General features: G+C 50.5%; 1 protein-coding gene across 1 annotated transcript in view; it reads right to left on the bottom strand.

Annotated features, from left to right (window-relative positions):
• The window catches only part of LOC143770317 (C-X-C chemokine receptor type 3-like), a 64434-nt gene that overhangs the window by 25373 nt on the left and 11915 nt on the right, over positions 1-27146 (bottom strand). The window contains exon 2 of the mRNA XM_077259824.1: positions 21226-21964. The gene's annotated coding sequence lies outside the window, so the exon portion shown is untranslated. The remainder of the gene's footprint in view (positions 1-21225; positions 21965-27146) is intronic.

Here is a 27146-nt window from a genome sequence, read left to right as displayed (position 1 = left end):
GAATGCAGACGAAAAAGACAAGTCGATGCCCATCCTGGCACAGAACGCCCGCCAAAATCTAGACACAAACTGAGTACCCCTGTCAGACACTATATTCTCAGGAATACCATGCAAACGCACAACATTCTGAAAAAATAGAGGGACCAGCTCAGAGGAGGAGGGCAATTTGGGCAAAGGTACCAAGTGAACCATCTTGGAAAAACGGTCACACACCACCCAGATGACGGACATACTACGAGAAACAGGAAGGTCAGAAATAAAGTCCATAGAGATGTGCGTCCAAGGCCTCTTAGGAATAGGCAAGGGCAACAACAACCCGCTGGCCCGGGAACAGCAGGGCTTAGCCCGAGCACAAACATCACAAGACTGCACAAAAATACGTACATCTCGAGACAAAGAAGGCCACCAGAAGGACCTAGACACCAGATCCCTGGTGCCAAAAATTCCAGGATGACCTGCCAACGCGGAAGAGTGAACCTCCGAAATAACCCTACTGGTCCAGTCATCAGGGACAAACAGTCTACCAGGCGGACAGCGATCAGGCCTATCCACCTGAAACTCCTGCAAAGAGCGCCGCAGGTCTGGGGAGACAGCTGACAATATCACCCCATCCTTCAGGATGCCAGTAGGTTCGGAATCACCAGGCGAGTCAGGCTCAAAACTCCTAGAGAGGGCATCCGCCCTCACATTCTTAGACCCAGGCAGATATGAGACCACAAAGTTAAATCGAGAGAAAAACAACGACCAGCGCGCCTGTCTAGGATTCAGACGCCTGGCTGACTCAAGATAAATTAGATTTTTGTGGTCAGTCAAGACCACCACCTGGTGTCTAGCACCCTCAAGCCAATGACGCCACTCCTCAAATGCCCACTTCATGGCCAAGAGCTCCCGATTTCCAACATCATAATTTCGCTCAGCGGGCGAAAACTTTCGAGAGAAAAACGCACATGGTCTCATCACTGAGCAGTCAGGACCTTTCTGCGACAAAACTGCACCTGCTCCGATCTCGGAAGCATCTACTTCAACCTGGAACGGGAGCGAAACATCAGGCTGGCGCAACACAGGAGCAGAAGAAAAGCGGCGCTTAAGCTCCCGAAAGGCCTCCACAGCCGCAGAGGACCAATTAGCAACATCAGCACCCTTCTTGGTCAAATCAGTCAAAGGTTTAGCAATGGCAGAAAAACCCGCTATGAATCGGCGATAGAAATTAGCAAATCCCAAGAATTTCTGAAGACTCTTTAGAGAAGTAGGTTGTATCCAATCACAAATAGCCTGAACCTTAACAGGGTCCATCTCCATAGATGAAGGGGAAAAAATATATCCCAGAAAGGAAATTCTCTGAACCCCAAAAATACACTTTGAGCCCTTCACAAATAGAGAATTAGCTCGTAAAACCTGAAAAACTCTCCTGACCTGTTGAACATGAGATTCCCAGTCCTCCGAAAAAATCAAAATATCATCCAAATACACAATCATAAATTTATCCAGATATTCACGGAAAATATCGTGCATAAAGGACTGAAAAACGGAAGGGGCATTCGCGAGACCGAAAGGCATTACCAAATACTCAAAATGGCCTTCAGGCGTATTAAATGTGGTCTTCCACTCATCCCCCTGCTTAATCCGCACCAAATTATACGCACCACGTAGATCGATCTTAGTGAACCACTTCGCCCCCCTTTATGTGAGCAAAAAGATCAGTCAGTAAAGGTAACGGGTACTGGTATTTAACTGTAATCTTATTCAGAAGTCGATAGTCGATACAAGGTCTCAATGAACCATCCTTTTTACCCACAAAGAAAAACCCTGCCCCCAATGGAGACAAAGAAGGGCGAATATGACCCTTTTCCAAAGATTCTCTGATATACTCCCGCATAGCAGTATGTTCAGGTACAGACAAATTAAACAAGCGACCCTTAGGAAATTTACTACCGGGAATCAACTCAATAGCGCAGTCACACTCTCTGTGAGGGGGGAGAGAATCAGTTTTAGGCTCCTGAAAGACATCATAAAAATCTGACAGAAATGCTGGGATCTCAGAGGGAGTAGATGAAGAAATGGGAACCAAAGGTGCATCCCCATGAATCCCCCGACATCCCCAGCTCAGCACAGACATTGATCTCCAGTCCAAGACTGGATTATGAATTTGTAACCATGGTAATCCAAGTACTAATACGTCATGTAGATTATATAACACAAGGAAACGAATAATCTCCTGATGGTCTGGGGAAAGATGCATAGTCACTTGTGTCCAATATTGTGGTTTATTGCTAGCCAAAGGTGTAGAATCAATACCCTTTAAGGGAATAGAAACCTCCAGAGGCTCTAAATCAAACCCACAACGCTTGGCAAAGGACCAATCCATGAGACTCAGAGCGGCGCCAGAATCCACATAAGCATCCACAGTAACAGATGATAAAGTACAAATCAATGTCACGGACAAAAGGAATTTAGACTGCAAGGTACCCATAGAAAAAGATTTATCAACCTTTTTATCAACCTTCTTTATGCGTTTAGAGCATGCTGATATAACATGAGCTGGATCTCCACAATAGAAGCACAACCCATTTTTGCGCCTGTAATTCTGTCGTTCGCCTCTAGACAATACACTATCGCATTGCATATGCTCTGGTGCCTTTTCAGAGGTCACCGCCAAATGATGCACAGGTTTTTGCTCAGAAGATACCGCCATATGGTGCACAGGTTTTTGCTCAGAAGATACCGCCATATGGTGCACAGGTTTTTGCTCAAAAGATACCGCCATATGGTGCACAGATTTGCGCTCCCGTAAACGCCGATCAATCTGGATAGCCAATTTCATGGCATCATTCAGACCTGTAGGCACAGGGAACCCCACCATGACATCCTTCACGGCATCAGAGAGACCTTCTCTGAAATTAGCTGCTAGAGCGCACTCATTCCATTTAGTAAGCACCGACCATTTACGAAATTTCTGGCAGTATATCTCAGCTTCATCTTGCCCTTGGGAAAGAGCTATCAAGGCTTTCTCAGCCAAAATCTCTAAATTAGGTTCTTCATAAAGCAACCCCAAAGCCAGAAAAAACGCATCTACATTTAATAACGCAGGATCCCCTGGCGACAATGCAAATGCCCAACTTTGTGGGTCACCCCGCAATAGAGAAATAACAATTTTAACCTGTTGCGCAGGATCACCAGCAGAGCGAGATTTCAGAGACAAAAACAATTTACAATTCTCTCTGAAATTCAAAAAACGGGATCTGTCTCCGGTAAAAAATTCAGGCATAGGGATCTTAGGTTCAGACATTGGAGCACGTATAACAAAATCTTGTAAGTTCTGGACCTTTGAAGCCAGGTTATTCAGACCTGCAACCAAACTCTGTGGATCCATGATTCAAACAGGTGTAACCAAAGCCATTCAGAGATTAAGAGGAAAGGAGAAAAAAAAAAAAAAAGGCTGAAGACTGCAGTTTAAGCAAGGAGTACAAATAAGCACTAAGGTGCACTTTCCAAACACAGAAGGAGAAAAAAAAAAACCTTTTCATATCCTTTCCTGCTTTAGTGCATAGTTTTAACACATATGGCCGGCCAAACTGTTATGATTTTCCCAATGGCAGGGAAATCTAAATAACAACGGACTAGCTCTCGGGTGATGGGAACTAAAGTGACCGTGACCTGAACCTGACACGACACTGGAAGTAGCCGGGGAGTGTTTCCTACGATGCCCTAGACACCACGCGCCAGCCGGAGATCTAACTACCCCTATCAGAGGAATATACAGGCCTGCCTTACCTCCAGAGATGAACCCCAAAAGGAGATAGCAGTCCCGCACAGATATTGACGGTGAATCAAGAGGAAAAGACATACGTAGGATGAACAGCAGATTTAGCACAGTGAGGTCCGCTTACTAGATAGCAGAAGTACAGGAAAGAGTCACTTCACGGTCAACTTCAAAACACTACTCAAAAACACCATCCTGAAATTACTTTAAAACTCCAGTGACAACTCATGCCACTGGAGTGGCAATTTCAGTCCACGAGAGCTTCCAGCTACAGAGAGTCACATTGCAAATAGCTGGACAAAAATAGCATTAACTAGAAACAAAATACAACTTAGCTGAACAGGATCTTGAGGCAGGAGAATGCAACAGAATGCTACTGATACATTGTTGGCCGGCATCGGACCAGCAGCCAAGCAGCCTTAAATAGGAAACTCCCCTAATGGGTGTCAACAGGTGATCAAGGATAGAAGAAGGCAAATAAGTGGCAATACCATAAAACACCACCGGGGGAGCCCACAAACAGAATTCACAACAAACCTCTGGCCCTGTTGTCCAGAGACCCGCTGTAATTCCACCCGCAGCACCACTTTCCCAGTCATCCACACACTCCCAGCCCAGTCTACAGCCATCGGTAGTACAGGCATGGGAGAAAAGGCGGCCTTTCTCGTCAAACCACCCACGAGCACAGGCTCTGACTGCAGGCATTGCCAAACTTCTGTCACTGGAAATGCTGTCATTCAGGCTGGTGGAGACTGACAGCTTCCGTGACTTGATGTCATTGGCAGTCCCACAGTACAATGTGCCCAGCCGCTTTTACTTCAGCAGGCAAGCCGTCCCTGCCCTGCACAAGCATGTGGAGGGACACATAAAACACGCGCTACTGAACGCCGTCAGTAGCAAGGTCCACCTCACCACCGATGTGTGGACCAGTCAACATGGACAGGGGCGATACCTTTCCCTCACTGCCCATTGGGTTAATGTCGTTGAGCCGGGTACAGACCGTGCGAGTGGCGCAGGACGTGTCCTGCCCACTCCAAGGATTGCAGGAATCCATTCTGTACGCATTGACTCCTCCTCTTACACCAGTTCCTCAGAATCATCGCTGCAGGAGCCGTCACAGTCCACCTCCACATGGACCCGTGATGAACGTGTACCTGTTACGACCGACATGAGCACAGCCGTGGCCAAACGTCAACAGGCCGTCTTGAAATTAATTTTTTTGGGGAATCGTAGCCACACAGCGCAGGAGCTCTGGAATGCCATCAAGCAGGAGAGCGATGTGTGGTTTGTGCCAGCGAATCTCCAGCCAGGCATGGTAGTGTGTGATAATGGCCGAAATCTGGTGGCAGCTCTGGGCCTCGGCAACCTCACTCACATCCCATGTCTGGCACATGTGCTCAATTTGGTCGTGCAGAGCTTTTTGAGGGACTATCCGGATCTTGATGCACTGCTGCACAAGGTCCGCCTAGAGTGTGCTCACTTGCGGCGTTCCAGCACGGCAAAAGCGCGCATTGCGGCTCTGCAGCGCCGACACCGCCTGCCGGAACATCGCATCATATGTGACCTACCTACCAGGTGGAATTCCACGTTACATATGTTGGAGCGGTTGTGTGAGCAGCAGCAAGCTGTAATGGAGTACCAGCTGCTTCAGGCGCAAAGAAGTCGCACTCAGCGCCGTACAGACTTCACAACCACAGAGTGGGCCACTATGAATGACGTCTGCCAGGTTTTGCGTCCCTTTGATTATTCCACGCGGATGGCGAGTGCAGATGATGCACTAGTCAGCATGACTGTCCCCCTTATCTGCCTGCTTGAAAAATCACTGCAAGCGCTAAGGGATGATGTTGTGGAAGAGGTGGAGGATGAGGATTCACCATTTCCATCATCTTCTGGACAGTCAGCGCCACGTGGTTCCTCACAAACGCGTAGGCAGGGGACAGTTTGTGAGGAGGATGAGGAGGAGTCAATGGAGGAGGAAGACATCCGTCCAGAGGAGGGAGTTACCGAATTGTCCAGTACTCAGTGTGTACAGCGAGGGTGGGGTGATGACGAGCGGGCAGATATCACGCCTCCAGCAGGGGACAGCGTTTCTTGGGCAGTTGGCAGTCTGCAGCACATGGTGGATTACATGCTGCAGTGCCTGAGAAACGACCGCCGCATCGCCCACATTCTCAACATGTCTGATTATTGGGTGTTCACCCTCCTCGATCCTCGCTACCGGGACAACGTAGAAAGCCTCATCACACCGTTGAACCGGGAGCGAAAAATGCGGGAGTACCAAGACACACTGGTCAATTCCATCATCTTCTCCATTCCAACTGAGAGAAGTGCTGCTAGTGCATTCCAAAGCAGCTCAGTGCGTCCAGGCAGTGGTGGAGGCTCTGCACAAAGAGGGAGCAGAAGCAGTGCCTCTGCCCAAGGCAAGACCAGTATGGCCCAACTGTGGCACAGTTTTCTGTGCCCCCCACAAAAGTCTACACCATCACAGACGGCTCCAGTCAGCAGGAGGCAACGGTTCCGTCAGATGGTGACAGACTACATGTCTTGCCCTCTTGCTGTACTCCCAGACGGCTCTTCCCCTTTCAAGTTTTGGGTCTCAAAGCTGGATACATGGCCAGAGCTAAGCCAGTATGCATTGGAGGTGCTGTCTTGCCCTGCGGCCAGTGTATTATCGGAACGTGTCTTTAGTGCTGCAGGTGGTGTACTAACTGACCGTCGCATGCGACTATCCTCCGATAACGTTGACCGGCTTACTTTCCTGAAAATGAACAAGGCCTGGATCTCGCAGGAATTTGCCACTCCTCCTCCTGATTAAATAATTAGGTCACTGTATACGTTATCCAGGTCTCCTGTTGTGTTCATCTTTCTACCACCTGAACTTAAATTCCTGGGCTCCAACACCGCCAGTTGAGGCTCAGAAGTGCCGTCTGCACAGTCAAAACATACGACCCAGTGTTCTTGGGTTTCAGTAACGTCAGCTGATCCCCAGCTGTGTAGCTGGCAATGTGTCATGCGACTGCCACGCTGACACAACAACTGAAATGTAAGGGAATCTGTCCCCCCCCCCCAAGGCGTTTGTTACTGAAAGAGCCTCCTTGTGCAGCAGTAATGCTGCACAAGGAAAAGGTAGCTATTTTGGTTTAGCTCCTTGCACACGCAGAACTTAACACTTATAAAATGTGTCCACTGATACCGTAAAACCGTCCCGGAGGTGGGACTTTCCTTCGTAATATGACGCAGCACAGCCGTCATTCCTCCCCCCCCGGCGCCGCGCCCCGGCTCCTCAGCGTTGCCCGTCTTCTGGCATCATTTGGTGTCAGGATGGCTGCGCCTGTGCGGCCGCGCTGGCCGAGGGCCCGCCTCGCAGTGTCTTCTGATTTAATCCCACTGGGGGCCTGGGATCCATGGACATGCGCAGTGCATATCTGAACCTCCACCTCTCACTCATCTCCCTACGGCTTCTTCAGACTGTTCGGTGTCAGCTGGTCCCTAATAGCATGCCACGGCCGTGACACCGCACAGTCTTAAGAAGCCGTAGGGAGGGGAGTGAGAGGCGAGGATATGCACTGCGCATGGCCATGGATCCCAGGCCCCCAGTGGGATAAAATCAGAAGACACTGCGAGGCGGGCTCTCGGCCAGCGCGGCCGCACAGGCGCAGCCAGCCTGACACCAAGTTATGTCAGAAGATGGGCAGCGCTAAGTGTGCCTGGCCAAGGGATAACATAACAGCGCAGGCTCCGGGACGGAATCAAACTACGCTGAGGAGCCGGGGCGCGGCGCCCGGGGGGGAGGAATGATGGCTGTGCTGCGTCATATTACGAAGGAAAGTCCCACCTCCGGGACGGTTTCACGGTTTCAGGGGACACATTTTATAAGTGTTTAGTTCTGTGTTTGCAAGGAGCATGATGAAAAGAGCCACCTTTTCCTTTTGCATCTTTTGTGCTGCACAAGCTGGCTCTTTCAGCTACAAACGCCTTGGGGGGGGTTAAAGGTTCCCTTTCGACTTTCTCAGGCTTTGGCCTACATTGTGTTCCTCTGCTTTTCCACCTGTCCCTGGGCTCCAACACCGCTAGTTGTTGCCTGGTAGTGCTGTACGCACAGTCAACAGTCCCTCCTCTGTTATTGGGGTTCAGTAACGTCAGCTGTTCCCCTGCTGTGTGTGTGGCAATCCCTCCTACCTCCTCCACCTCCTCCTCCTCCACCTGTCCCTGGGCTCCAACACCGCTAGTTGTTGCCTGGTAGTGCTGTACGCACAGTCCCAACAGTCCCTCCTCTGTTATTGGGGTTCAGTAACGTCAGCTGTTCCCCTGCTGTGTGTGTGGCAATCCCTCCTACCTCCTCCACCTCCTCCTCCACCTGTCCCTGGGCTCCAACACCGCTAGTTGTTGCCTGGTAGTGCTGTACGCACAGTCCCAACAGTCCCTCCTCTGTTATTGGGGTTCAGTAACGTCAGCTGTTCCCCTGCTGTGTGTGTGGCAATCCCTCCTATCTCCTCCACCTCCTCCTCCTCCACCTGTCCCTGGGCTCCAACACCGCTAGTTGTTGCCTGGTAGTGCTGTACGCACAGTCAACAGTCCCTCCTCTGTTATTGGGGTTCAGTAACGTCAGCTGTTCCCCTGCTGTGTGTGTGGCAATCCCTCCTACCTCCTCCACCTCCTCCTCCTCCACCTGTCCCTGGGCTCCAACACCGCTAGTTGTTGCCTGGTAGTGCTATACGCACAGTCCCAACAGTCCCTCCTCTGTTATTGGGGTTCAGTAACGTCAGCTGTTCCCCTGCTGTGTGTGTGGCAATCCCTCCTACCTCCTCCACCTCCTCCTCCTCCACCTGTCCCTGGGCTCCAACACCGCTAGTTGTTGCCTGGTAGTGCTGTACACACAGTCAACAGTCCCTCCTCTGTTATTGGGGTTCAGTAACGTCAGCTGTTCCCCTGCTGTGTGTGTGGCAATCCCTCCTATCTCCTCCACCTCCTCCTCCTCCACCTGTCCCTGGGCTCCAACACCGCTAGTTGTTGCCTGGTAGTGCTGTACGCACAGTCAACAGTCCCTCCTCTGTTATTGGGGTTCAGTAACGTCAGCTTTTCCCCTGCTGTGTGTGTGGCAATCCCTCCTATCTCCTCCACCTCCTCCTCCTCCACCTGTCCCTGGGCTCCAACACCGCTAGTTGTTGCCTGGCAGTGCTGTACGCACAGTCCCAACAGTCCCTCCTCTGTTATTGGGGTTCAGTAACGTCAGCTGTTCCCCTGCTGTGTGTGTGGCAATCCCTCCTATCTCCTCCACCTCCTCCTCCTCCACCTGTCCCTGGGCTCCAACACCGCTAGTTGTTGCCTGGTAGTGCTGTACGCACAGTCAACAGTCCCTCCTCTGTTATTGGGGTTCAGTAACGTCAGCTGTTCCCCTGCTGTGTGTGTGGCAATCCCTCCTATCTCCTCCACCTCCTCCTCCTCCACCTGTCCCTGGGCTCCAACACCGCTAGTTGTTGCCTGGTAGTGCTGTACGCACAGTCCCAACAGTCCCTCCTCTGTTATTGGGGTTCAGTAACGTCAGCTGTTCCCCTGCTGTGTGTGTGGCAATCCCTCCTACCTCCTCCACCTCCTCCTCCTCCACCTGTCCCTGGGCTCCAACACCGCTAGTTGTTGCCTGGTAGTGCTATACGCACAGTCCCAACAGTCCCTCCTCTGTTATTGGGGTTCAGTAACGTCAGCTGTTCCCCTGCTGTGTGTGTGGCAATCCCTCCTACCTCCTCCACCTCCTCCTCCTCCACCTGTCCCTGGGCTCCAACACCGCTAGTTGTTGCCTGGTAGTGCTGTACGCACAGTCCCAACAGTCCCTCCTCTGTTATTGGGGTTCAGTAACGTCAGCTGTTCCCCTGCTGTGTGTGTGGCAATCCCTCCTACCTCCTCCACCTCCTCCTCCTCCACCTGTCCCTGGGCTCCAACACCGCTAGTTGTTGCCTGGTAGTGCTGTACGCACAGTCCCAACAGTCCCTCCTCTGTTATTGGGGTTCAGTAACGTCAGCTGTTCCCCTGCTGTGTGTGTGGCAATCCCTCCTACCTCCTCCACCTCCTCCTCCTCCACCTGTCCCTGGGCTCCAACACCGCTAGTTGTTGCCTGGTAGTGCTATACGCACAGTCCCAACAGTCCCTCCTCTGTTATTGGGGTTCAGTAACGTCAGCTGTTCCCCTGCTGTGTGTGTGGCAATCCCTCCTACCTCCTCCACCTCCTCCTCCACCTGTCCCTGGGCTCCAACACCGCTAGTTGTTGCCTGGTAGTGCTGTACGCACAGTCAACAGTCCCTCCTCTGTTATTGGGGTTCAGTAACGTCAGCTGTTCCCCTGCTGTGTATACGGCAACGTGTACTGCGACCGCCACACAGGCACAACAAGTTAAATTTAAAGGGAACCTGTCCCCCCCCCAGGCGTTTGTTACTGAAGGAGCCACCTTGTGCAGCAGTAATGATGCAAAGGGAAAAAGTGCCTCTTTTCGTGGTGCTCCTTGCACATGCTGAACCTAACACTTATGAAAAGTGTCCCCTCCTACCGTGATACCGTCCGGTAGGTGGAACTTTCCTTTGTGATGTGACGCAGCACAGCCGTCATTCTTACCCCCTTGGCGCCGTGCGCCGCCTCCTCAGCGTTGTTTGAATCAGTCCCGGAGCCTGCGCTGTTAGGTTAGCCCTTGGCCATGCACACATTTTGCGCTGCCCGTCTTCTGACATCATTTGGTGTCAGGCTGGCTGCGCCTGTACGGCCGCGCTGGCCGAGATCCCGCCTCGTACTGTCTTCTGATTTCATCCCACTGGGGGCCTGAGATCCATGGACATGCGCAGTGCATATCTGAACCTCCACCTCTCACTCATCTCCCTACGGCTTCTTCAAACTGTGCGGTGTCAGCTGGTCCCTAATAGCATGCCACGGCCGTGACACCGCACAGTCTGAAGAAGCCGTAGGGAGGGGAGTGAGAGGCGAGGATATGCACTGCGCATGGCCACGGATCTCAGGCCCCCAGTGGGATGAAATCAGAAGACAGTACGAGGCGGGATCTCGGCCAGCGCGGCCGCACAGGCGCAGCCAGCCTGACACCAAATGATGTCAGAAGACGGGCAGCGCAAAATTTGTGCATGGCCAAGGGCTAACCTAACAGCGCAGGCTCCGGGACTGATTCAAACAACGCTGAGGAGGCGGCGCACGGCGCCAAGGGGGTAAGAATGACGGCTGTGCTGCGTCACATCACAAAGGAAAGTTCCACCTACCGGACGGTATCACGGTAGGAGGGGACACTTTTCATAAGTGTTAGGTTCAGCATGTGCAAGGACCATAATTAAAAGAGCTAAGTTTACCTTTTCCAGCATTAGTGCTGTACACGATGGCTCTTTCAGCTACAAACGCCTGGGGGGGGGTTAAAGTTTCCCTTTCAACTTGCTCCAGTGCAGGCTTCGGCCTACACTCTGCTCCCTCTCCTCCTCCTGCTGACCCTGGGCTCCAACACCGCCAGTTAGGGCCCGGTACTGCTAGCTGCACAGAGAAAAACACCAGCCAATGTGTCAGTGGGGTTCAGCACCGCCAGCTGTTCCCCTGCTGTGTAGCCGGCATCGTGTCCTGCAAAAGCCACGCAGACACAAGAACTGAAATTGAAGGAAACCTGTCCCCCCTCCCCCAGGTGTTTCTACGTTTTACAGCCACCTTGTACGACAGTAATGCTGCATGTGTGCAAGGTGGCTCAGAAACTTAGTCTCTTTGCCCATGGGGAACTGAACACGTCTAAAATGAGTCCTCTGCGACCATTAAAACGTCCCTCAGGTGTGATTTTCCTTTGTATTGACACGCAACAAGCTCCTTGGTAGCGCTGCCCGTCTTCTGGCATCATTGTTTGGCTGCCTGCGCCTCTGCGGCCGCCTTGCCCCACACAACGCCCCTCGGTGTCTTATTAATTTGGACTGCGAGGGTGTGATTGATGGGCATGAACGGTGCATTTCTTCGCCTGTCCCTCATCTCCTTCCGCCTTCTTCGGACTGTGCGGCTTCATGGCCGTGGCATGCGATAAGGGATCAGCTGACGCCGCATAGTCTGAAGCGGGTGTAAGAAACCAAGCGAGAGGCGAACATATGTACTGCACCAGGCCATGAATCCCAGCCCCGCAGTGTTTTAACAATGTTAAGACACTGCGGGGCTGGGATTCATGGTCATCGCAAACCGCACAGGCCGACATTACATGATGTCAGAGGATGGGCAGCGCTAACAGCGCAAGGCCAAGGGATAACACGACAGCGCAGACTCCTGTGCAACAAATAACGATGCTCAGGAGGCCGCGCCAAGCACCAAGGTGGCATTTTTGCCAGCTGTACTGCGTCTCTTTACGAAGGGAACTCACGCCTCAAAATCAGTTTGACTGTGTAAGGGCCTAAATGTTATACGTGTTCCTTTCAGCGTGTGCAAGGAGCAAAATTAAAAGAGCAACCTTTGACTTGTGCAGCATTACTGCTGCATAAGCTGTGGCTCTTCTACTTTGTAACACCTGAGTGGGGGTTAAAGGTTTACTTTAAAATTGGTTCAATTAGGCTTCGGCCTACACTCTGCTCCCCCTGCAGAGCCCTGGCTCCAACACCGCCAGTTGGGGCCCGGTACTGCTAGCTGCACAGAGAAAAACACCAGCCAATGTGTCAGTGGGGTTCAGCACCGCCAGCTGTTCCCCCGCTGTGTAGCCGGCAACGTGTCCTGCGACCGCCACGCAGGCACAACAGACCCAAAGCTGCCGCCACTGCAGGCTTCGGCCTACACTCCCCTCCCCCTTGCTCCTCCTCCTGCTCCTCCTCCTGCTGACCCCGGGCTCTAACACCGCCAGTTGGGGCCCGGTACTGCTAGCTGCACAGAGAAAAACACCAGCCAATGTGTCAGTGGGGTCCAGCACCGCCAGCTGTTCCCCTGCTGTGCAGCCGGCATCGTGTCCTGCAAAAGCCACGCAGACACAAGAACTGAAATTGAAGGGAACCTGTCCCCCCTCCCCCAGGCGTTTGTACGTTTTACAGCCACCTCGTACAGCGGTAATGCTGCATGTGTGCAAGGTGGCTCATAAACGTATTCTCCTCGCACATGTGGAACTGAAAACACGTCTAAAATGTGTCCTCTGTGTGACCATTTAACCGTCCCGGTGGTGTGACTTTCCTTTGTAATGACACGCTGCAACCCCCTTGGTAGCGCTGCCCGTCTTCTGGCATCATTCTTTGGCTGCCTGCGCCTCTGCGGCCGCCCTGACCCACACAACGCCCCTCGGTGTCTTATTTATTGGGACTGCGAGGGTGTGATTGATGGGCATGAGCAGTGCATATCTTCGCCTGTTGTCACTCATCTCCTTCCGCCTTCTTCAGACTGTGCGGCTTCATGGCCGTGGCATGCGATAAGGGATCAGCTGACGCCGCACAGTCTGAAGCGGGTGTAAGAACCCGAGTGCGAGAGGCGAACATATGTGCTGCGCCAGGCCATGAATCCCAGCCCCGCAGTGTTTTAACAATGTTAAGACACTGCGGGGCTGGGATTCATGGTCATCGCGAACCGCACCGGCCGACATTAAATGAGGTCAGAAGATGGGCAGCGCTAACAGCGCTAGGCCGGGGGATAACACGACAGCGCAGACTCCTGTACAGCAAATAACAACGCTCAGGAGGCTGCACCCAGCACCAAGGTGGGATTCTTGACATCTGTGCTGCATCTCATTACAAAGGGAACTCGCGCCTCCAACACAGTTTGACTGTATAAAGGGCTAAATGTTATACGTGTTTCATTCGGCGTGTGCAAGGAGCAAAATTAAAAGAGCAACCTTTGACTTGTGCGGCACTACTGCTGCATAAGCTGTGGCTCTTCTAGTTTGTAACCCCTGAGGGGGGGTTAAAGGTTACCTTTGAAATCGGTTCAATTAGGCTTCGGCCTACACTCTGCTCCACCGGCAGAGCCCGGGCTCCAACAACGCTAGTTGCTGTCCGGAAGTGCTGGCTGCACAGAGCCAAACACCTCGCCAATGTGTCAGTGGGGTTCAGCACCGCCAGCTGTTCCCCTGCTGTGTAGCCGGCAACGTGTCCTGCGACCGCCACGCAGGCACAACAGACCCAAAGCTGCCGCCACTGCAGGCTTCGGCCTACACTCCCCTCCCCCTTGCTCCTCCTCCTGCTCCTCCTCCTGCTGACCCCGGGCTCTAACACCGCCAGTTGGGGCCCGGTACTGCTAGCTGCACAGAGAAAAACACCAGCCAATGTGTCAGTGGGGTCCAGCACCGCCAGCTGTTCCCCTGCTGTGCAGCCGGCATCGTGTCCTGCAAAAGCCACGCAGACACAAGAACTGAAATTGAAGGGAACCTGTCCCCCCTCCCCCAGGCGTTTGTACGTTTTACAGCCACCTCGTACAGCGGTAATGCTGCATGTGTGCAAGGTGGCTCATAAACGTATTCTCCTCGCACATGTGGAACTGAAAACACGTCTAAAATGTGTCCTCTGTGTGACCATTTAACCGTCCCGGTGGTGTGACTTTCCTTTGTAATGACACGCTGCAACCCCCTTGGTAGCGCTGCCCGTCTTCTGGCATCATTCTTTGGCTGCCTGCGCCTCTGCGGCCGCCCTAACCCACACAACGCCCCTCGGTGTCTTATTTATTGGGACTGCGAGGGTGTGATTGATGGGCATGAGCTTTGCATATCTTCGCCTGTTGTCACTCATCTCCTTCCGCCTTCTTCAGACTGTGCGGCTTCATGGCCGTGGCATGCGATAAGGGATCAGCTGACGCCGCACAGTCTGAAGCGGGTGTAAGAACCCGAGTGCGAGAGGCGAACATATGTGCTGCGCCAGGCCATGAATCCCAGCCCCGCAGTGTTTTAACAATGTTAAGACACTGCGGGGCTGGGATTCATGGTCATCGCGAACCGCACCGGCCGACATTAAATGAGGTCAGAAGATGGGCAGCGCTAACAGCGCTAGGCCGGGGGATAACACGACAGCGCAGACTCCTGTACAGCAAATAACAATGCTCAGGAGGCTGCACCCAGCACCAAGGTGGGATTCTTGACATCTGTGCTGCGTCTCATTACAAAGGGAACTCGCGCCTCCAACACAGTTTGACTGTATAAAGGGCTAAATGTTATACGTGTTTCATTCGGCGTGTGCAAGGAGCAAAATTAAAAGAGCAACCTTTGACTTGTGCGGCACTACTGCTGCATAAGCTGTGGCTCTTCTAGTTTGTAACCCCTGAGGGGGGGTTAAAGGTTACCTTTGAAATCGGTTCAATTAGGCTTCGGCCTACACTCTGCTCCACCGGCAGAGCCCGGGCTCCAACAACGCTAGTTGCTGTCCGGAAGTGCTGGCTGCACAGAGCCAAACACCTCGCCAATGTGTCAGTGGGGTTCAGCACCGCCAGCTGTTCCCCTGCTGTGTAGCCGGCAACGTGTCCTGCGACCGCCACGCAGGCACAACAGACCCAAAGCTGCCGCCACTGCAGGCTTCGGCCTACACTCCCCTCCCCCTTGCTCCTCCTCCTGCTCCTCCTCCTGCTGACCCCGGGCTCTAACACCGCCAGTTGGGGCCTGGTACTGCTAGCTGCACAGAGAAAAACACCAGCCAATGTGTCAGTGGGGTCCAGCACCGCCAGCTGTTCCCCTGCTGTGCAGCCGGCATCGTGTCCTGCAAAAGCCACGCAGACACAAGAACTGAAATTGAAGGGAACCTGTCCCCCCTCCCCCAGGCGTTTGTACGTTTTACAGCCACCTCGTACAGCGGTAATGCTGCATGTGTGCAAGGTGGCTCATAAACGTATTCTCCTCGCACATGTGGAACTGAAAACACGTCTAAAATGTGTCCTCTGTGTGACCATTTAACCGTCCCGGTGGTGTGACTTTCCTTTGTAATGACACGCTGCAACCCCCTTGGTAGCGCTGCCCGTCTTCTGGCATCATTCTTTGGCTGCCTGCGCCTCTGCTGCCGCCCTGACCCACACAACGCCCCTCGGTGTCTTATTTATTGGGACTGCGAGGGTGTGATTGATGGGCATGAGCAGTGCATATCTTCGCCTGTTGTCACTCATCTCCTTCCGCCTTCTTCAGACTGTGCGGCTTCATGGCCGTGGCATGCGATAAGGGATCAGCTGACGCCGCACAGTCTGAAGCGGGTGTAAGGACCCGAGTGCGAGAGGCGAACATATGTGCTGCGCCAGGCCATGAATCCCAGCCCCGCAGTGTTTTAACAATGTTAAGACACTGCGGGGCTGGGATTCATGGTCATCGCGAACCGCACCGGCCGACATTAAATGAGGTCAGAAGATGGGCAGCGCTAACAGCGCTAGGCCGGGGGATAACACGACAGCGCAGACTCCTGTACAGCAAATAACAACGCTCAGGAGGCTGCACCCAGCACCAAGGTGGGATTCTTGACATCTGTGCTGCGTCTCATTACAAAGGGAACTTGCGCCTCCAACACAGTTTGACTGTATAAAGGGCTAAATGTTATACGTGTTTCATTCGGCGTGTGCAAGGAGCAAAATTAAAAGAGCAACCTTTGACTTGTGCGGCACTACTGCTGCATAAGCTGTGGCTCTTCTAGTTTGTAACCCCTGAGGGGGGGTTAAAGGTTACCTTTGAAATCGGTTCAATTAGGCTTCGGCCTACACTCTGCTCCACCGGCAGAGCCCGGGCTCCAACAACGCTAGTTGCTGTCCGGAAGTGCTGGCTGCACAGAGCCAAACACCTCGCCAATGTGTCAGTGGGGTTCAGCACCGCCAGCTGTTCCCCTGCTGTGTAGCCGGCAACGTGTCCTGCGACCGCCACGCAGGCACAACAGACCCAAAGCTGCCGCCACTGCAGGCTTCGGCCTACACTCCCCTCCCCCTTGCTCCTCCTCCTGCTCCTCCTCCTGCTGACCCCAGGCTCTAACACCGCCAGTTGGGGCCCGGTACTGCTAGCTGCACAGAGAAAAACACCAGCCAATGTGTCAGTGGGGTCCAGCACCGCCAGCTGTTCCCCTGCTGTGCAGCCGGCATCGTGTCCTGCAAAAGCCACGCAGACACAAGAACTGAAATTGAAGGGAACCTGTCCCCCCTCCCCCAGGCGTTTGTACGTTTTACAGCCACCTCGTACAGCGGTAATGCTGCATGTGTGCAAGGTGGCTCATAAACGTATTCTCCTCGCACATGTGGAACTGAAAACACGTCTAAAATGTGTCCTCTGTGTGACCATTTAACCGTCCCGGTGGTGTGACTTTCCTTTGTAATGACACGCTGCAACCCCCTTGGTAGCGCTGCCCGTCTTCTGGCATCATTCTTTGGCTGCCTGCGCCTCTGCTGCCGCCCTGACCCACACAACGCCCCTCGGTGTCTTATTTATTGGGACTGCGAGGGTGTGATTGATGGGCATGAGCAGTGCATATCTTCGCCTGTTGTCACTCATCTCCTTCCGCCTTCTTCAGACTGTGCGGCTTCATGGCCGTGGCATGCGATAAGGGATCAGCTGACGCCGCACAGTCTGAAGCGGGTGTAAGGACCCGAGTGCGAGAGGCGAACATATGTGCTGCGCCAGGCCATGAATCCCAGCCCCGCAGTGTTTTAACAATGTTAAGACACTGCGGGGCTGGGATTCATGGTCATCGCGAACCGCACCGGCCGACATTAAATGAGGTCAGAAGATGGGCAGCGCTAACAGCGCTAGGCCGGGGGATAACACGACAGCGCAGACTCCTGTACAGCAAATAACAACGCTCAGGAGGCTGCACCCAGCACCAAGGTGGGATTCTTGACATCTGTGCTGCGTCTCATTACAAAGGGAACTTGCGCCTCCAACACAGTTTGACTGTATAAAGGGCTAAATGTTATACGTGTTTCATTCGGCGTGTGCAAGGAGCAAAATTAAAAGAGCAACCTTTGACTTGTGCGGCACTACTGCTGCATAAGCTGTGGCTCTTCTAGTTTGTAACCCCTGAGGGGGGGTTAAAGGTTACCTTTGAAATCGGTTCAATTAGGCTTCGGCCTACACTCTGCTCCACCGGCAGAGCCCGGGCTCCAACAACGCTAGTTGCTGTCCGGAAGTGCTGGCTGCACAGAGCCAAACACCTCGCCAATGTGTCAGTGGGGTTCAGCACCGCCAGCTGTTCCCCTGCTGTGTAGCCGGCAACGTGTCCTGCGACCGCCACGCAGGCACAACAGACCCAAAGCTGCCGCCACTGCAGGCTTCGGCCTACACTCCCCTCCCCCTTGCTCCTCCTCCTGCTCCTCCTCCTGCTGACCCCAGGCTCTAACACCGCCAGTTGGGGCCCGGTACTGCTAGCTGCACAGAGAAAAACACCAGCCAATGTGTCAGTGGGGTCCAGCACCGCCAGCTGTTCCCCTGCTGTGCAGCCGGCATCGTGTCCTGCAAAAGCCACGCAGACACAAGAACTGAAATTGAAGGGAACCTGTCCCCCCTCCCCCAGGCGTTTGTATGTTTTACAGCCACCTCGTACAGCGGTAATGCTGCATGTGTGCAAGGTGGCTCATAAACGTATTCTCCTCGCACATGTGGAACTGAAAACACGTCTAAAATGTGTCCTCTGTGTGACCATTTAACCGTCCCGGTGGTGTGACTTTCCTTTGTAATGACACGCTGCAACCCCCTTGGTAGCGCTGCCCGTCTTCTGGCATCATTCTTTGGCTGCCTGCGCCTCTGCGGCCGCCCTGACCCACACAACGCCCCTCGTTGTCTTATTTATTGGGACTGCGAGGGTGTGATTGATGGGCATGAGCAGTGCATATCTTCGCCTGTTGTCACTCATCTCCTTCCGCCTTCTTCAGACTGTGCGGCTTCATGGCCGTGGCATGCGATAAGGGATCAGCTGACGCCGCACAGTCTGAAGCGGGTGTAAGGACCCGAGTGCGAGAGGCGAACATATGTGCTGCGCCAGGCCATGAATCCCAGCCCCGCAGTGTTTTAACAATGTTAAGACACTGCGGGGCTGGGATTCATGGTCATCGCGAACTGCACCGGCCGACATTAAATGAGGTCAGAAGATGGGCAGCGCTAACAGCGCTAGGCCGGGGGATAACACGACAGCGCAGACTCCTGTACAGCAAATAACAACGCTCAGGAGGCTGCACCCAGCACCAAGGTGGGATTCTTGACATCTGTGCTGCGTCTCATTACAAAGGGAACTCGCGCCTCCAACACAGTTTGACTGTATAAAGGGCTAAATGTTATACGTGTTTCATTCGGCGTGTGCAAGGAGCAAAATTAAAAGAGCAACCTTTGACTTGTGCGGCACTACTGCTGCATAAGCTGTGGCTCTTCTAGTTTGTAACCCCTGAGGGGGGGTTAAAGGTTACCTTTGAAATCGGTTCAATTAGGCTTCGGCCTACACTCTGCTCCACCGGCAGAGCCCGGGCTCCAACAACGCTAGTTGCTGTCCGGAAGTGCTGGCTGCACAGAGCCAAACACCTCGCCAATGTGTCAGTGGGGTTCAGCACCGCCAGCTGTTCCCCTGCTGTGTAGCCGGCAACGTGTCCTGCGACCGCCACGCAGGCACAACAGACCCAAAGCTGCCGCCACTGCAGGCTTCGGCCTACACTCCCCTCCCCCTTGCTCCTCCTCCTGCTCCTCCTCCTGCTGACCCCGGGCTCTAACACCGCCAGTTGGGGCCCGGTACTGCTAGCTGCACAGAGAAAAACACCAGCCAATGTGTCAGTGGGGTCCAGCACCGCCAGCTGTTCCCCTGCTGTGCAGCCGGCATCGTGTCCTGCAAAAGCCACGCAGACACTTGCTCTTGTACCTTCTGCTCCCCATCCTGGTTCCAGTACTGTCAGCTGGTTCCGTGCAGAGCCTTTGGCTTAGGTGCCTCCCTCTGGGTATCCGAGTTCCACCAACATCAGGTGGTCCTTGGTAGTGCTTTCAGGCACGGGTACCTCCTGCTTAGTAACCGGGTTCCAGTAACGTCAGCTGGTCCTCGGTAGTTCCATTGGCTCTTGGACCTTCGGCTACCCATCCGGGTTCCAGCACCGTCAGCTGGTTCTCGGCAGTGTCTTTTGCTCTTGTACCTTCTGCTCCCCATCCTGGTTCCAGTACCGTCAGCTGGTTCCGGGCAGAGCCTTTGGCTTAGGTGCCTCCCTCTGGGTATCTGAGTTCCACCAACGTCAGGTGGTCCTTGGTAGTGCTTTCAGGCACGGGTACCTCCTGCTTAGTAACCGGGTTCCAGTAACGTCAGCTGGTCCTCGGTAGTTCCATTGGCTCTTGGACCTTCGGGTAGCCATCCGAGTTCCAGTTCCATCAGCTGGTTCTCGGCATTTTCTCAGCCTTCTTGTACCTTCTGCTACATTTCCAAGTTCAAGAGACTAAACACGATGACCCGGAAGACCACCCCTAAGATGACGACGACACCAGAGACGACAACCACCGTGATGACGACGACCCTGGAGACGATGACTCTGAAGACCACCCCGATGACGACGACCCCGGAGACGACGACCCTGGAGACGACGACGACCTGGAAGACCGAGAAGCAGAAGAACAAGAGGCTGCAGAACAAAGAGCAGAAGAACATTAAGCATAACACTAAATATCAGAGCAAAAAATATTATCTAAATTATAAGCAGAAGAAGACTAAGCAGTGTATGGGGGTGAGTCCGTTCCTCCTCGTGGTGCCCCTGGATAAAGCCTGATGCTGCAGGCCAAACTGAACGCGGACAAATGTAACTGTTTTGTGACAGGCAGAACGGAAGGTGTAATCTTCAAACTTTTATAGATAACAACTACGGGAATGCCTGTCACAAATAAGAATATGATGAAGAAGTAGAATATGATGAAGATAATAGTAAAATAAAAAGAATATGAACAATGTAACCAAAAAAATAATAGGTAGAAGATGAAGAAGAAGATGAATAAGGTGAAGAAGTTGATGTCAAAGAAGCTGATGATGAGGATAATGAAGAAGAAAGTGTGGGAGAAGTAAAAAAGAAGGTGAAGGGCGTGGAAGTAGTGAAACATCAATATCTGACAAAATAAAAAAAAAATTAACATAGTCAAAATCTTTCTACCGCCGAACGTCATAAAAAAAAACAAAATCCTGCTATTCTATTACATTGGGCTAAACCTCTGTGCCTTTAATGTCTCCGCCACGTCCCCCAATACAGCCTACATTATTCTTAGTTGTTTTCCTTCATGTAGAATTAACCTACAAGGAAAGAAAGGGTTTATTTTAATTCCGATATTTTCGTCCCATTGACTTGCATTGGGATCGGGTATCGGTATCGGATTAGATCCGATACTTTGACGGTATCGGCCGATACTTTCCGATACCGATACTTTCCGATATCGGAAGGTATCGCTCAACACTAGTAAAGAGACAACCAGTAACACTAACAATATTAATACAGTTTAGACATACACAATTAAATAGATAGATCAGTACCACTAATGATCCTGTGAATTATGTCTAAATAATTAGGGGGTCCATAAAAAAACCCCCAAACAATCTTACCAGTCTGGACGAAGATGCCACCTTTAAAAATGTACCCTCCTAAATCTCAATGGATAGGAATCCTTGAAACCATAACATGGTATTCAATAAGCCATTCCTAGACAGGACCGCCTCCCAATGCATTTCTTCCTGAATGGAGTCATAAGGGGATATGGCAGTCAAGAAATGGAGTGCCCAGCCATCTATAGCACTCTCTTTGGCGTCTTTTTCAACAGTTCGGTTTCCAGTGAACAATGCACAGGTCAGACTAAGCCTCGTGACTGGAAGCCCAGTCTACCATGAAGAGGCTTTGAGGGTCGTACGGAGAACAGCGAGCAAGTGGTGGGGTTGCAAATTGAATTTCCCGGTAAAATTGACACAATTTGGCAAATTTTATTCTCATCAGGTCCTCCTTAGATGCGGGAACAGCACTTTGGGCATATTTACAATTCATATCTACAATCTCCGACTGCTACTTGCTTCCCCTATAATTCATAGTTGTCAACTTTCCTGAAACATCCGGCAGCCTCAAGAACGAAGAGAAGACTTCTTGGTCTCCAGGGAAAGTTGTAGATCCACCACACAGACACATGGCTGAAACCGCTGAAATCAGTGCTTCCTCTCATGCTTAGCGGGGTGTACAAATGATGACCACCCCATAAATTATTAAATATGTAATATCTGCGACACTAGTCAGCACTGGGTGCTATTGTTTTTTGTTTTTGCTTATTTCTAGGTCCTCGTCAGTTAGAAGAAGTCACTGGGAAGAAAGAGAAGTAGTTAATATGCAGTTGACTCACCATCAAGAAGTGAAAAAAACACAAACTTTATGTGATCCGGCAATTTCATCTAAAGGGGAAACACATCCAAAATGATCATATGACATGTCACCAATGATAGGAGAGAGGTCCATGGTCATGACAGGGCTGCAAGAACTATCACATCCTTTAGCACTGTACAGAGATGTCTGTTACTAGAAATCTTATCAGGAAGAATAGTTACAGGGATTGTACTGGATTACACATAAAGTACATTATTATTATTATTTATTATTATAGCGCCATTTATTCCATGGTGCTTTACATGTGAAAAGGGGCATGCATAACAATAAACAAGTACAATAATCTTGAACAGTACATGGCTACAAAAATCAGCACCAACTTGATTCCATTAAATTTAATTCAGCTGAGCTGCACAACGCAAGGACAGGTGAGGCCCAGTTCCAGGAAGAAAGCGGCCATGTTATGTTCTAATTTGGTACAACTTATTGAACACTACAGTGACCTCTAGGAACCAGGATAATTCCCAATACAGATTTTTTGTAGAGCTAAGCCACTCCTCTAACCCTGCTCAAATGAATTGTGCTCCTAATAAAGCCCCAGAATGATCCGACACAATTAATACCCCTTTTAAAGCCCTGATGTAGTATGATGTCCCCACAAAGTTCTTAAACATAGTATGATGCCCCAGGGCTGCCCCAACACATATTGATGCCCCGCAGTACCTCCCACACAGTATAGTGCCCTCCAACATTATGATTTCCCAATAGTGCCTATCTTACACATTAGAAAGCCCCACAGTGCATTCCCATACAATAATGCCCTCCACACAGAATAATGCTGCAACAGTGTCTTCCCTCACAGTATAATGCCCCCACACACATATCAATACCCCCACAATACCTTCCACACAGTATAATGCTGCCATACATAATTATTTCCTAACAGTGCCCCCTTACACATTATGAAGCCCCACTGGTCACCCCCACACAATAATGCCCCTCCACACAGAATAATGCTGCAACAGTGTCTTCTCTCACAGTATGATGGCCCCCACACATATCGATGCCCCCACAATACCTCCCAAACTTCTAACAATGCCCCCTTACACATTATGAAGCCCCACTGGTCACCCCCAAACAATAATGCACTCTACACAGAATAATGCTGAAACAGTGTCTTCTCACACAGTATGATGCCCCAAACGTATATTGATACCCCACAATACCTCCCACACAGTATAATGCTGTCATACATTATTATTTCCTAACAGTGCCCCTTTATACCTTATGAAGCTCCACTGGTCACCCTCACACAATAATGCCCTCCACACAGAATAATGATGCAACAGTGTCTTTCCTCACACTATGATCCCCTCCACACATATCAATGCCCCCATAATACCTCCCAAAAAGTATGACGCCGCCATACATCATTATTTCCTATCAGTGACCCCTTAAACATTATGAAGCCCCACTGGTCACCTCCACACAATAATGCACTCTACACAGAATAAAGCTGAAACAGTGTCTTCTCACACAGTATGATTCCCACACCACATATTGATGCTACCACAGTACCTCCCACACAGTACAGTGACCAAAAACATTATGATCTCCCAACAATACCTCCTTTACACATTATAAAACCTACACAATAATGCTTTCCACATGGAATAATGCTGCAACAGTATAGTCTCACACAGTATGATGCCCCAACACATATTGATGCTCCCACAGTGCCTTCCACACAGTATAGTGCCCACAAACATTATGATTTTCCAACAATGCCTCCCTTACACATTATAAAGCCCCACTGGGCGCCCCACACAATAATGCCCTCCAGACATAATAATGCTGAAACAGTGTCATGTCACACAGTATGATGTCCCCTACACAAATTGATGCTACCACAGTACCTCCCACACAGTATAGTTACCAAAAACATTATGATCTCCCAACAATGCCTCCCTTACACATTATAAAACCCCCACAGGACAACCCTACATAATAATGCCCTCCACACAGAATAATGCGGCAACAGTTTAGTCTCACACAGTAAGATGCCCCCACACATATTGATACCCCAACAGTGCCTTCCACACAGAAAAGTGCCCTGAAAGATTATGATTTTCCAGCAATACCTCCCTTATACATTATAAAGCCACACTGGTCGACCCCACACAATAAAGTCTTCCCACATAATATTATGCCCACAGTGCCCTTTCCTCACATATGATACCCAGCCACTACACCTTGGTGGCAAATAAAAAAAATACTCTCCTGGCCCAATTTCCAGTTTTCCGATGTGTCCATAGCCAAGCACAGCAGACACAAGATAATGGCGTCAACATGCCTCAGCCCCAGTCAACACTGGTGATGGTGAATGGTGGAGTTTGGAATTGAAGCTCCAGACTCCACCATTGTATTCAACTGTAACTGCAGCCTGAAGATGCAAAGTTGAAAATGGGTCATGGTGCCGATCTCATGGTACTGCTGTCCAAACATACGACTGTCCTTTTGGATCCTTGATGGTTGGGAGGCATAGTGACCCGTGATGTCCCTCACTGGTCCATATGGTGGAGGTAGTGATTTCAGGTAAGTGCATGATGAGAATCCGATGCAACATATTGCTGGAGCTACATTATGTTAATAAATATAAAGTTTTGGGAAATTGTATGAATAGCAGCAGTACCCTAAAATAATGCTGGTTTAGGGTTTCTTAAAGAAACACTTTCATGAAACTTCTATCACGCCGTCCATCAGATCAATCCACCAGATTAGTCCATCAGTCTCCTCCAAGTGTAAAACTCATCACAAGGATAAGCTGCTTTTCTCTAGGAGGAGGTGGATGGACTGGTCTGGTCACATGATCCTCCATCAGAAGGTGTTTCATGGACAGAAGTGCTGGTCTCTTTATGGGGACAGCTGCTCTAACAACCCCTTTAATGAGGCTAAGTTATAATAATGGACACAACCCACTGATAAGAATAATGTCGCTTTTGAAAAAATGCAGAATCTGTTTTCTAACCCCAAAAGAATGGCAATGGACATGAACTACGGAAGGAAATATACAAGACAAGGGTGAGGTTTAAATAGTCTCACAGTCATTTACACGCAAAACCACAAGTGTAAATTATTCTGCGTCTCTATACTCTTGTTTTCTCCTATTCTCCACCGTGGTCTTAAAGTGTAACCGTCGTTTTTATTTTATGAAAATAACCAACTATGTAATTCATTCTCAATTCATGGGTAAAATCTGTATTTAGTGAAGACATTTCTAAGACTTTTCCATTACTGACATGAGAGATGACAGTTGGTGCTCATAACATTCTATGGAGGAGGAGGAGCTAGAGGCGGACAGACATTCGGCTGCGTTGGTGCTCATAACATTCTATAGAGGAGGAGGAGCTAGAGGCGGACAGACATTCGGCTGCAAGTTCACCTGACATGACAGTTGCAATTTAAAAATCTCGGAATTCAGGTAACCTTGTGCACTGATCAAGTTAATAATATATCTTTATATTTGTAAAAATAATAATTTTTCAAAGTACTGAAACTTTTATGCATTATTTATATGTAGCAGTAAAAGGAAAACTCTTTGATCTCATAGAAACAAGAGGCAACTAAGAATTTTCATTGTCAGATTTGAATTCAGGAGGTAAAAATCATTCAAAAATGGCTCATTTCATAACTGAACCTGACAACTTCTGAAAATATGTGGAACAGTGTTATCTATCTATCATCTATCGGTGTAATGTGCATTGACCAAATATAGGCACACAAAGAGGAACAGTAATAAATATTTTGTAGTTTTTCTTCCTACTTTCAGACGGATCCCGTGGCAGCAGAAGTCTGTGCACCTGTTCTCACTCGTGGAGGAAGTAAGGGGGTCAGATGCCACGGCGAAGTGCTGTGCGTGTAAGAACAAAAGCAAAGTTTTCACACCTTTCTGCTTCATCTGATGATATTATTGTTCTCTACTCATCTCATCTCCGGTTCCTGTCCTGTCGATTTTTTTTTTCCATTTTGCTTTAATGCACAATTACATCTACATTTAAACTTTTTTAATTATTATTTTACTCTAAAACATCTATCTATCTATCTATCTATCTATCTATTATCTATCTATCTATCATCTATCTATCTATTATCTATCATCTATCTCTCTATATATTATCTATCTATCATCTATCTATTATCTATCTATCTATTATCTATCTATCTATCATCTATCTCTCTATCTATTATCTACCATCTATCTATTATATATCTATCTATTTATTTATCTATCTATCAAACAGTGGGGAAAATAAGTATTTGATACACAAAATGGCAGTGTGTTGGATGCTTGGTTCGATGGTGATCGTCAGGCTTCTAGAGATAGTGGCTGTGATGGTTCTTTCATTTTTTATAATGGGTGTAAGAAAACATGTTAAGGGGAACCTGTCACCCCCCCAGTCGTTTCAAGCTAAAAGAGCCACCTTGTGCAGCAGTAATGCTGCATTCTGACAGGGTGGCTCTTTTAGTTCTGGGTGCTGTAACTAGAGAAATAATCCGTTTTTTAATTTGTCAGAAATACCTTTCTTCAGTCCTGGAGGCCGGCGTTTCCCCCTGCTTCAGACGCCACACAGCTGTCACTCACATCCTCTTGGCGCCGGGCGCCGCCTCCTCACTGCTGTTTTGAAATGAGCCGGCGCCTGCGCTCTTTTCTCCTGCCTGGTGCAGGCGCAGTGAGCGCTGCCCATCTATCCTCATATGCAGTCTAGCTGACTGCGCCTGTGCGGCCGCCCTGCCTGTGAATCCCAGCCCCGCAATGTGAATAAATCAGAAGACACTGCGGGGCTGGGATTCACAGTCAGGGCGGCCGCACAGGCGCAGTCAGCTAGACTGCATATGAGGATAGATGGGCAGCGCTCACTGCGCCTGCACCAGGCAGGAGAAAAGAGCGCAGGCGCCGGCTAATTTCAAAACAGCAGTGAGGAGGCGGCGCCCGGCGCCAAGAAGATGTGAGTGACAGCTGTGTGGCGTCTGAAGCAGGGGGAAAGGCCTGCCTCCAGGACTGAAGAAAGGTATTTCTGACAAATTAAAAAACGGATTATTTCTCTAGTTACAGCACCCAGAACTAAAAGAGCCACCTTGTCAGAATGCAGCATTACTGCTG

Source organism: Ranitomeya variabilis, chromosome 4 (genome assembly GCF_051348905.1).
Source record: "Ranitomeya variabilis isolate aRanVar5 chromosome 4, aRanVar5.hap1, whole genome shotgun sequence".
Lineage (NCBI taxonomy): Eukaryota > Metazoa > Chordata > Amphibia > Anura > Dendrobatidae > Ranitomeya > Ranitomeya variabilis.
This window is presented reverse-complemented; position numbering and strand designations above follow the sequence as displayed.